Raw genomic sequence first — 11,886 nt, forward strand, 5'->3', positions numbered from 1 at the left:
TTTCCCTCTATTGGTATTTTCGTTTTCTTTTTGTCTTGTTTGTTTGTGTGTATGTGTTTGGGAAGACAAGTGGGGCACAGAAATGGTGAGACAAAGGGTAAAGAAATGCAGCAGTGGTACTCACTAGATACTATGTTGAAAATGAACTTTGCAACTTGTGGGTAGAGATGGGAGGGAAAATTTAGGAGAGAGTAACAGAAGGGGAAACATTGTCCAAAAGAAATGTACTAATTACCTGACTCATATAACTGTAACCTCTCTGTACATCACCTTTGTAATAAAAATAAAATGAAAACTCAATCTTTTAAAAAGGGGAGAGCTGAAAATGTGGCTTAGTGGTAGAATGCTTGCCTAGCAAGCATGAAGCCCTGGGTTTGACTGGCAAAGAAAGAAAGAAAGAAAGAAAGAAAGAAAGAAAGAAAGAAAGAAAGAAAGAAAGAAAGAAAGAAAGAAAGAAAGGAAGGAAGGAAGGAAGGAAGGAAGGAAGGAAGGAAGGAAGGAAGGAAGGAAGGAAGGAAGAAAGAAAGAAAGGAAGGAAGGAAGGAAGGAAGGAAGGAAGGAAGGAAGGAAGGAAGGAAGGAAGGAAGAAAGGAAGGAAGGAAACGTGAAGTGAAGGTGGAGCTTCAGGCCACTGACCTCAGGCCAGTTCTTAGCACAGCCAATGGGGAAGAGAACATGTGCTGGAATGACAGGACAAGGTTGAGCGAGAAACAGCAAGGAATAGGCTATAGCCACATGAAAGGAACAGAGAAATAGAATGTGAAGGAAAAGGTTAAGGTTCTGTTGAGTGAAAGTCATGCTTCTCTCTTTCTCAACTTCCAGTGCCTCAGTAAGGCTTGTTGCTTGGGTCTAGAAAGCCTACTATATCTGTGCACCAGAGGCTCATGCCTATAACCCTACCTACTCAGAAGGATGAGATCTGAGAATAGTGGATGGAAGCCAGTCTGGACAGGGAAGGCAACTTCAAGAGACTCATCTCCAGTTAACCACAAAAAAGCTACAAATGGAGGTATGGATCAACTAGTAGGACACCCACTATGACTGAAAAAGCTAAGCAAGAGTGTGAGCCCTGAGTTCAATGCCCAATGTGCATTTGTGTGTGTGTGCACAAGCTCACATATGTGCACATATCCACAAACATAAACACACACGTGTGTGCGCGCAGACACACACACACATACACAGAGCTAATATGAAGCTCCACCTGTGAAGGTGTACTAGTACTGCAGAGTTCCATGCCTTATTACTTGTTCTGGAAAGTGAAGTTTGTATTATTTTGTTTAAAGTACTTTTTTTAGGGCTGGGAATGTGTCCTAGTGGTAGAGTGCTTACCTAGCACACATGAAGTCCTGAGTTCGATTCCTAAGCACCACATACACAGAAAAGGCCAGAAGTGGCACTGTGGCTTAAGTGGTAAAGTGCTAGCTTTGAGCACAAAGAGATTCAGTGTGGGGCACGCCCACCCAGATGCCTTGCATCATTAAGAGGCGGTTCTAGCTGGCACTGCCTATTTTCCCAGCCCTGGGGCCACACCTGCCTTCCGGGTCCAGAACCAGAAAGGCGGCTCTCACTGGCCCTGCCTCCCAGCCTCGGGGCCACGTGTAGCCAAGATGGCCACTGGGGGTGAACCCGGAGGCTGTCCTGTGGGCTGTGGCGTAGATTTAGGCCATCCCTTAGGGAGGTCCCTTGGCCCGCCACCCCTGACAGACAGCTCAGGCCACCAATCATAGCCCCTAGCTAGGTGCGCTACACCCCTCCCCTTCCTGCTGCTCTCTGACCTTTAAAAGTGTGATTTCTCTCTGAATAAAGCTGAGACTGCGTGACATCTCCCAAATCGTCTGATTGTCCTTCCGCCGAAGGGGGGCTGGGTGCAGGCGTTTCACGACTCTTTACCTTCTCATGGCTCGCCCCATTGGGGGACGCTCCCCACCTGTCCCGCTGGCCAGGAGAGCGCTGGGGATGAAGGATCCCCGCAACTGTCACCCAGAGGTGGGGCTTGAGAAAGCGTAGGTTTAGAAATTCCACTGGCGAGCCAAGCAAGCGGGTTCCTAGAGGTAAGGGTATCGCCGGAAAGGATGGGGCAATCTCAAAGTCAGCAGAGTGATCCAGCCTTCTGGGTGCTCAGATTCACACTCCAAAATACAGGACAGAACATTTCAGACTCCCAAGCTGAAAAGGCCTGGGATACTTTGAAGCACACTGCACCCTGGGTGGCAGCTGCCGGGCTTTTCAGCCTGGCTACTTAGGAGGGAAACAGCCTCCCCACTGCCCAGAAGGAGAGGGGCTCAATTCCTCACTCCAATGAGCCCTTAGACGAGCCTTGGCCTAATCCCCCGGATCCTGGGCCAAGCCCCTCGGACCCAGGACGCGCGCAGACTAGAGAGGTGGGGGGAGGGGCGGCCTCTACCGCCTCGTTACCCCTCCTCCACAGGAGGCTTCCTACCATCTTTTGCGGACCTGCCCCTGGGGACAGTAAAGGTCCCTTTAAGTCTCTCACTCCTCCGGCTTCTGAGGCCTGGAAAGCATTTGCTAAGGAATGTCTTGGATGGAGGGGAGACAGCCCCCTGGCTGCCCAGGAGGAAAAGGGCTTATTTACTTAACATCTGCTTCAAAAGAGACCAAAAAAAAAAAAAAAAGGCTTTCAGTTCTTGCTGTTGATGTTTGCTAAGTTGGAGATTCGGTTAAATTCAGATTGTTGTTGTCTAAATCCTAAATTTTCTCTAGCATTGAGCACATGGTGGACAATAGAATTGGTTGGAGGTGGAGCCCACCCATCCCCCAGGTGATGGGTGTGCCAAATTCCTGGGCAGGGACTTGGAGACTCCGGCTCGCGTTAACCCTGCCACCCACCCTGAACTCTGTAACTGTGGCCTTGCAATAAAGGTGTCTTGCTGTAAGCCTGCTAAGTCTCTGACCAGCTCTGCCACCATTAAGACATGCCACGTGTCTGTTCTGCTCGTGTCCTGTCTCCCATCTCCTGGACCTTCTCTGGTCATAGCATTCCACTTCAGCTCCCCATTGGAGCTGAACTGGTTTTTCAAAATGTGGCTTCTTCATTTCCTTGCCAGATTATCTGTGAAAATTTTTGTTTCCTAGGAAGAGTTTTGTTTTCTAACTGACCATGTGGTTCTAAAATATGGGCAAAATAACATCATGTTGCCACTGGGATTCCAGGAAACTTACATGGCCAATTCAGAAAAAGAAAAGTTTTTTCTAAGCACGCTCAGAGCATGTGCACAACTGTCTGTATGTCTGTCTGTCTGTCTGTCTGTTGGTAAAACATGTAAAAACTAGCATCATGGTTTAAAAATTACTTGCCTTTTTAACTATTATTTTAACTTGCTTTTTAAGTTTTATGTTAAACGGATCCTTACAGCCTGTAGGTGGAGTCACAGTAAACAGCCTGGAGGCACCCTGACTCCAAAAGGTTCAAATATGCAGCATGTGGTATACAATGATGTAAAATCAGTGTGTTATTTTTTATGTCTATCTATGCTAAAAGTCAAATGTACATCTGATCCTGACAATTCTTTGGTATAGACTAAGATTTTGCTTCTCCATTTTTCTCTCCTGTGCTCTCATAAACTCTTTAAGATCAAGGGACCAAAGTCATTTTAAAACAAGTGTACAAATGTGGCTGCTAACCTAGATTTTCCTGACCCAGGATTAATATTTTGCTTCATAGGATACAGGTCAACATGTGTGCTAGCTGTGTGGACTATGGCGGTTCATGAAGCAGCCTCCACAGTCTGCTCCCAAACTGCCTGGTTTCACTGATTCCTTATTTTTTCTCTCTCTTTCTTGGAAAACTGCTCAGGGAATCTAGGAGTCCTGTGAAGATTTTGACAAGCCCAGAGTGCTCCTGCCCTGGCTCTGCCCCACCCCCTCCCAAGATTAGAGTTGGGTTCATAGCAGGCCTATCATGACAGAGTTGCAACTGAGACTTACTCCAAGGTTAAAAGTGTTAGGTTTTTAAGTAGGTAGCCGGTAAAGGAGAACACCACGCGGTATTCAGGCAGGAAAGAAAGTTTATTACCGAACTGCTGGCCTGTGGCCAAGATGATCCATGGCCGGAGAGAAGGGAGAGAGAGAGAGAGATGGGAGAGAAGGGAGAGAGAGAGAGAGCGACCCCCACCCAGCCCTGCTTTATTTAGGGCAGGGGCAAGGGGTGTGGCCAGGTGGATTAGGAGGTGACCTCAGGGAAAGGGGAGGTAACTGCCTCCAGGTCTGCAGGTTACCCAGGTAACTGGGTGGAGACTTAATGAGGTGGGGACATCTGCATGTAGCCCTCAGGGAGAGGACCTAACAAAAAGCATCAGGGTTGTGTTTGGTGGCCACAGGGTTGCCTTGGGGTAGCATTGGTCTTCCCCCTCCATGTCTCAGAAACTGACATGGCTGCTGCAAAGAGCAGACTTGGTTGGCCTTTGGTCTGTGTGGATTTTGTGACTAGGAAGATGGTTAAAGGCCCAAGCCTTCTAAAATCTGTTTAAAGTTGTCACCCTTCTTAGACCACTAGGGCACCAGCCTACAAAAGCCAGAGTACTCAGAGTAAGCTGAAGGGTTAAATGAAAAGTACTCTGTTCTGAGGTGTTTGTAATAGGTAGGCCAGATCTGCCCAGTGTAATGGGGAGGCCAGATCTGCCCAGTGCCATCAATAGCTGTGGAGGGACTTCAGGTTGACTCCAGCTCAGATTAGAGCAGAAGCCAACTCCATCTCCACTAAGCCCTCCCCCACCCTATTCAGGGAAGCTCCCTTTACTATGTAGATTGACTACCTGAGGCCTGGGAGCTTCAAGGGAACCTGTGTCCTCCTCTTTATTATGATAAGTTATGTAGATTGACCACCTGAGGCCTGGGAGCTTCAAGGGAACCGGCTCTGAGTAGGCATATCCGCCTGCATCATGTGAGCCCCATCAAACCCATGCATCAATTCTAACTAGAATGATAGGTTAGTTCAAATAAATATTATGAGACAGACTGTAACTCTATTGGCCACCTGCATGCGGCCTAGCATGCTCTGTAAGTATTGTATCTTCATTGGTCACCTGCGTGTGACAAGTTTGTCTGTGATGTTTGCCTTATAACCAGGCTGGAAGGCCACACGGACACACGGGGTCCCAGCTCCCGAGTCTGGGCTGCACAGGTGTGCACAGTCCCAGCTCCCGAGTCTGGGCTGCACACGTGTGGGTGGTCCCAGCTCCCGAGTCTGGGCCCTGATCCTGCACTCGTGGTTAGCAGTTTCGGCTCCCGAGTCTGGGCTGCGACCAAGGCCAGTCGGTTCACTTTTTGTTCACTTTTTACTTCCCCAATAAAACTGTCTTTTTGTCACCTTGTAGCTGGAAACTGTGTGGTGGACTCTTGGGGGAACCAGGAATCCCCTCCCTTGGGGGAGGACCCTGTTTCATTGTAGCGAACCCCCACTCTACTTCAGTGTTAACCCCTTTGTTGTCTACATCAAAATCTAAATGACCCTGAGCATGCTTAAGTTTCAGGAACTGGTTTGTTTGTGCTAAAGCTGTTAAGCTGCAAATTCTTTAACAACCTAAAAGCCAGACTCCCTACAGCACTTGTAAATTCCTAGAACAAAGCTATCTACAAGTTAAAGAAGCTACTGTGTGCTGTGCCTGGCCTTGGGAAGGACTGCACAAAGTACAAGATAAAAGGACAGCTAGGAAACTCCTTTGATAACCTTTGACCGTCCTAGAATGCCCCTAGCCCCGAGCCAATCAGCCTTCGGTCCATACCCAAATTCTGCCCAAACACCTGCTTGCTGTAAATTTCGTAGTTTTTGCCTTTATAAGCCCTGTAAAAATCCAGCTCAGGGCTTCCTCCCTATCTCCGCTGCATTGGTGTAAGGGACAAGGCCCGAGTTGCAACTCGCCTGATTAAAGCCTTGCTTTTGCATTTCGGAACGTCTGGCTCTCGGTGGTCTTCTTGGTGGCTTTCTCTCGACTTGGGCATTACAAAGCAACCAGGAAATACAGGGAGATTTCAAATGTCTTTAACCAGTCTGTGTAGAATTTTGCAGGCAACCCAGCAAGAGGTATGACAATCTACCCAGGGGAGTCTAAGAGATTCCACTACAGCCTTGCCCAAATCCAACCCATCTCTCCTGCCTGCCTCCATCACACATGACTAATGAAGCTTGCTGATTCAGGATGGAAGACACAGCCACTTCAGATCTGCTGAAGCTGAGACTTTTACATTGTCCTGACCTTTTGCCCTCTTGATTGTTAATTCATTTGTGTTCTCTTCCACCTGCCAGTAAGGTTAAATGATTATTTGATTTGATGGCACATGGATCTCATTCAGTCTGCTGTTCTCTAAGTGTTATATCAGAACTCTGACAAGTACTTGTTGGTCAATTCTTGACAAGGTTCAGGTAAGCTCTAGTCCCCTTGGTCTCCTTGTTTTAATTGGAAATAAAAAGGGCTTTTATGGCTAAGACTCCTTGGATTGCAGTTCAAAGCCAGCCCGGGCAGAGAAAAAAAAAAAAAAAAAAAAAACTCCATCTCCCAACTAACCAGCAAAGAGCCAGACTGGAAGCTTGGCTCAAGAGAACCAGCAAAATGCTGAAAGCGGCATCGTGGCTCAAGTGGTAGAGCACTAGCCTCGAGCAGAAGTGCTCAGGGATAGTGCCCAGGCCTTGAGTTCAAACCTTGTGAATGCCAACTGGGACCAGCTATCAAGCAAAGAGCACCTAGACCTTCAGGACAAGGTCAATCCTGACAACAAGGAACCATGGAGAGGAGTAAGGGGAGATGAAGTTTCATCTTAAATGGAGTCAATTTAAACTTCCCTTTCAAAATTAATCAGAGCCGGGAAATCAAGGGGAATAGTTGTTTACCCACCTAATGTCCATACCTGTCCATTTTCCATCTGGAAAGAAACTTGCATTTCTGCCCTTGTTACTTGCTATTTGTATTTAGATAGATAGATAAATAGAGCGATAGATAGATAGATAGATAGATAGATAGATAGATAGATAGATAGATAGACAGATAGATAGATATTTTAGCCTCTGACTGTTACTCCAAACCAGTCCATTATCCCTAAACACTTCCTTCCTGTCCCCAGTCCAGTTATTCCTCCTTCCTTGTAATGGGCCACAATTGGGTTTATGTTCCAAATGGAACTTTTCTGGCTTATGCCTAGGGTGTCTTCTCCCATGTTATTCATGTTAACTGGTCCTGTGAACTTGTCAGCCTTTTGCCTGACCTTTTCAAAAGTCTCTTTTAACAGGATAACATCCCTCACCAAGGTCGCCACCTGGGAACTTGCAGTTCAAGGGCATCCTCTTACTACACTGCTGTGCCCAGAGCAGACCTGGACCCTGAAGACCCCAGCCTTGATGTACCCAAGCTGCAGGAGGTAGCCAGAGGAGACCATGACACCCATTGGCCCTGATAACCATTCTCATGGAAATGATGAGGACTTTTACCAACCAAACTGGACGGTACCAGGCCAAATGATGAATCAGGGACCCCTGACTACTTCGCCCCTTTTCAGCAGGAAGTAGTTCCAGAAGAAACAACCTCTGCCCATACTCCCAGCCTGGTACCCCCGCCTCTGTTATTAATTAAAAAAAAAGGGGGGGGGGGAGATGTGGGGCATGCTCACCTAGATGCCTTGCATCATTAAGAGGCAGTTCTAGCTGGCCCTGCCTATTTTCCCATCCCTGGGGCCGTGCATGCCTTCTGGGTCCAGAACTGGAAAGGCGGCTCTCACTGGCCCTGCCTCCCAGCCTGGGGACCACATGTAGCCAAGATGGCTACTGGGGTGAACCCGGAGGCTGTCCTGTGGGCTGTGGCGTAGATTTAGGCCATCCCTTAGGGAGGTCCCTTGGCCCGCCACCCCTGACAGACAGCTCAGGCCACCAATCATAACCTCTAGCTAGGTGCACTACACCCCTCCCCTTCCTGCTGCTCTCTGACCTTTAAAAGTGTGATTTCTCTCTGAATAAAGCTGAGACTGCGTGACATCTCCCGAATCATCTGATTGTCCTTCCGCCGAAGGGGATCTGGGTGCAGGCGGTTCGCAACTCTTTACCTTCTCTTGACTCGCCCCGTTGGGGTACGCTCCCCGCCTGTCCCACTGGCCAGGAGAGCGCTGGGGGAAAAGGACCCCGCCAACTCAGGAACAGTGGCCAGGTCCTGAGTTCAAGCCCCAGGACTGGCAAAATAAAATAAAATAAGTACTTCTTTACACTTGCTTCTCTTATAAAACTAAGAGACCCTTTTATTACATGAAGTTATATACAGTGTTAAACCAGAACCATATTATTTTGTGCAGTGTTAAATAGTGCCCTGAATATCCTCCTATCCTCATGAAAAAAGTCACACCACTTGAGAATATCTAGGAGAAAGTCAAGCTCTTACATTTATTGAGCAAGGACATGTGGTGTGACCAGAGATTACAGTGGGGCTTTTAGTATCAGGATTCTTGTCAATTTCTTTTCTTCAGAGAATAATCAGCAGAGACCTGCCTGGGTTGAAGAAGGGACAGCATTGTAGGGAGAGGTTGGTGTGGGAAATAGTACGAGAGGAAGTACCTTCAGGGTACTGCTAAGAGATGCTGAAATCTCTCCACTTAGATCATTCAGTGGTGTCACAGAGGAATCCCACAAAATTATTCCACATAATTTTCAACTTTTCCATCTTGTCATCTGCAAATCAATTACTTTATTATTGATATGGAAATAGGGAGACAATAGTACCCTGAGCAGACAAAACTTATTTCAAATACCTGTGGCAGTTGCCTGATGGTCCCAGCAACATAGGAACAGAAGGAGGATCTCAACCCAGACATAAATGAGGTTCAATAGCCAAAATAACTGATGGGCAAGGAGCTGGTGACATAGCTCAAGTGGTAGAGTGCCTACATAGCAAATGGAAAGCCCACATTCAACCCCAAGTACCACCACAAAGTATAATAGCCTTCACCTTGCTCATATTGTCCACAGAAATGAAATCTAGCTTGGGTCAATTCAGGGAAATGGTAGTAGTTAGAAAGAAAATCAACCTTTGCCAATGTTAAGTAGCCAACTCTCCTATCATCACGTGACTAAGATATTTCCTTAAATTCAAGCCAGAAAAGGAAATTTTGGAACCAATCCAGCAATTTCTTATTCACCCCCACCTTGTCCTAGTCATTATTTTCTCAGAGCATTGGACTTCGTAGCTGGGTGTTTCACACTTTATGAAGTAGTTCTTTCTTTTTTTTCTTGCCAGTCCTGGGGCTTGAACTCAAGGCCTGAGCACTGTCACTAGCTTCTTTTTGCTCAAGGCTAGCACTCTGCCAACTTGAGCCACAGCACCACTTCTGGCTTTTTTTTATATATGTGTTGCTGAGGGATTGAACCTAGGGCTTCATGTATATGAGGCAAGCACTCTTGCCACTAGGCCATATTCCCAGCCCTTTTGAAGTTCTTCTTACTCAAACAAGCTGTTTAAAATTTTTTGTTTTGTAGTTTAACATGTTGGTTCCTTTTGTGTGTTTTTTGGTATGTTTTGTCTTCATTTGCTTGGAATAGAACTCAGGGCTATGTGCATGCTGGGTGAACATTCTTCCACAGAGCTGATTCCTCTAGCTCCCTTCCTTTTTGTCCTGTTATTGAGGCTTAAATTCAGGACCTGGGTACTTTCCCTTAGCTTTTTCACTCAGGATGGTGCTAGACTACTTGAATCATAGCTCTACTTACAGCTTCTTGGAGGTTAATTGAAGATAAGACTCTCAAGAACCTAGTCAAGCAGGATTTGAACCACAATCCTCAGATCCTAGATTCTGCAGAGGTAGGATTATAGGCTTGAGCCATAGGCACCCAGTCCTGATTTTACCTTGAAATCCTCCTATATTTTCATCCTGAGTGCTAGGATTACATGTCTGCTCCAAATAACCACCGATTTTAATTATTTGATATCAGACTGAAGGGGATTCCAGATCCTTCTTATCTACTTAGACTAAGTCCTACACAGCAGAGAAATCAGCAGTACAAACAAGTAGTCTCAGGATGTAAGAAAATAATTGCAAACTATTCATTTCACAAGAGATTGATGCCTCACCAAAGGAAAACAGGCAATAGTACTAAACAATAGGTTAATGATTTGGAATATGTACAAATTCCTGCTAAACATGTAAAATAACAACTAAGCATCACTATCATAAAGACATTCAAGTGACAACTAGAGTGAGAGATCACCTCCCCAAGTTACAATATCTGCCATCAGATAGGAAAAAAAAATAGATGCTGGTGAAGATGCAGTGAAAGACAGCATTGTCCACTGTTTTTGGTAGAAATACAAATTAGTGCAACCTTGGTCACAAACAGCATAGAGGTTTCTGAAAATACTAAACCTAGAGCTTTGTGTGATCCACCAGTTCCACTTTGGTGTCTACCCAAGGCAAAGTGAAGTCAGTGTGTCAGAGAGTTGTCTGTCCTCCATGTTCTCTACAGTGTTATTCCCATGGAAACCACCTGAGTGTCAGATACATGATGAATGGACAAAAAATACAGAGGACTATACTCACACTGTAATACTATTTAGACATTAAGAGAATGAAATCTTATTATTTGTAACAACATGGATGAAACTAGACCTGATGTCAAATGAAAGAACCCAGGTAGAAAAAAACAAATTTCCCATAATTTAACTGATAAAGGAAGTAGAAGAGTTGATCACTGGGAAATACGGGAGAAGGAAATTGCAACTCGAGATGTACTGGGCTGAGGTTTTCAAAACTTAGCTAAACACAATGCTATGTTCTGCTGTTCACAGCACAGTTGGATGAGTAGAGTGAGGGAAAACTTATTGTATGCTTCAAAATAACTACAATAGAGACTCACTGGTTTTGGTGGAAAACAGAGCTCTGGACTCCACGGTGGCTAGCCTAAAGCAGCCACATGGAAAAGCCTCCACTCCTTCCCTACAAACAGCCTTCCATTCTTACCTCTCTACTCCCCAAAGGCTCAGGCAATGTCTCCAGGACAGATAGTGACTGAGGAGAGTAGGGCAGTAAACAGGCACACTGGATCTAGATGCTTCTGCAAAGGTGTTTATTGCACAGGTCACGGAAGCATGAGGTCAGCTAGGCAGGAAGGGGCTGGGGATGAGTTTGGGGAGAGGATCCGACATGCAGGGTGGTCGAGGAGTTGGATCTTCAGTCTGACCGTGGAGCTGGAGGTGAGCCATGGCAGGAAATGCTGGCACCAGGAACTAAAATATCTAATCCAGATGAACTGGAACCACAGGAAACTGTCCTGTGGAAATCTGGGGTTACAAGCAACCCTGTAGACCTTCATTGCTTGTGTCTGACGATACTTGCAGTTCGGGTAAATTGCTGGTGGTCCAAGGAGGTCACAGACTGTTACACCCACCGGATAGTGACTACTATGACAGTTGTGTTGTTGAGGATCACGACATGGTACAATTCTGGTGCCACAAACATGGACAATGGCAGCATAAGCAGTGTGAAGAAAAGTATTCCTGTTTTTGCAAACCCCAGTCTGACTGTTAATCACTTGCATAGCAGCATTACATTGGGGGTAGACCATATTTGTGTGCTGGGTGTAAAAACACTGAGTAGGGGTGAAACCAGGTGGTAGTGCCTCACATGAGGTGCAGCATTTCCACGAGCACCACCACCAACAGCAGGAGCCCAGCCCCAGAGCTGTGCCGCCGTGGACCCATGTTTCCTGTGAGAAAGAAGAGAAATCAGCGCCTGTCCATCCTGGCTCAGCTGTGACAGGTGTTTGTTGGTTTGTTTTGCGTCAGTTTACATGCTGTCTGCTGTCCTGTGGGGTCCTATAAGAATTCTCTTTCCATTCCTCTCAAAGTGCAAAGCCACTGGGCACAGACTGCAGCTCAGCCCCCCTCAAGCGCTGCCCCA

General features: G+C 46.4%; 1 pseudogene; it reads right to left on the reverse strand.

The window, feature by feature from the left end:
- Window positions 1-11,213: 11,213 nt before the first annotated feature.
- LOC125358532 lies at window positions 11,214-11,654 on the reverse strand (annotated as a pseudogene).
- Window positions 11,655-11,886: the final 232 nt, after the last annotated feature.

This window comes from Perognathus longimembris, chromosome 10, assembly GCF_023159225.1.
Source record: "Perognathus longimembris pacificus isolate PPM17 chromosome 10, ASM2315922v1, whole genome shotgun sequence".
In the NCBI taxonomy this organism is placed as follows: Eukaryota; Metazoa; Chordata; class Mammalia; order Rodentia; family Heteromyidae; genus Perognathus; species Perognathus longimembris.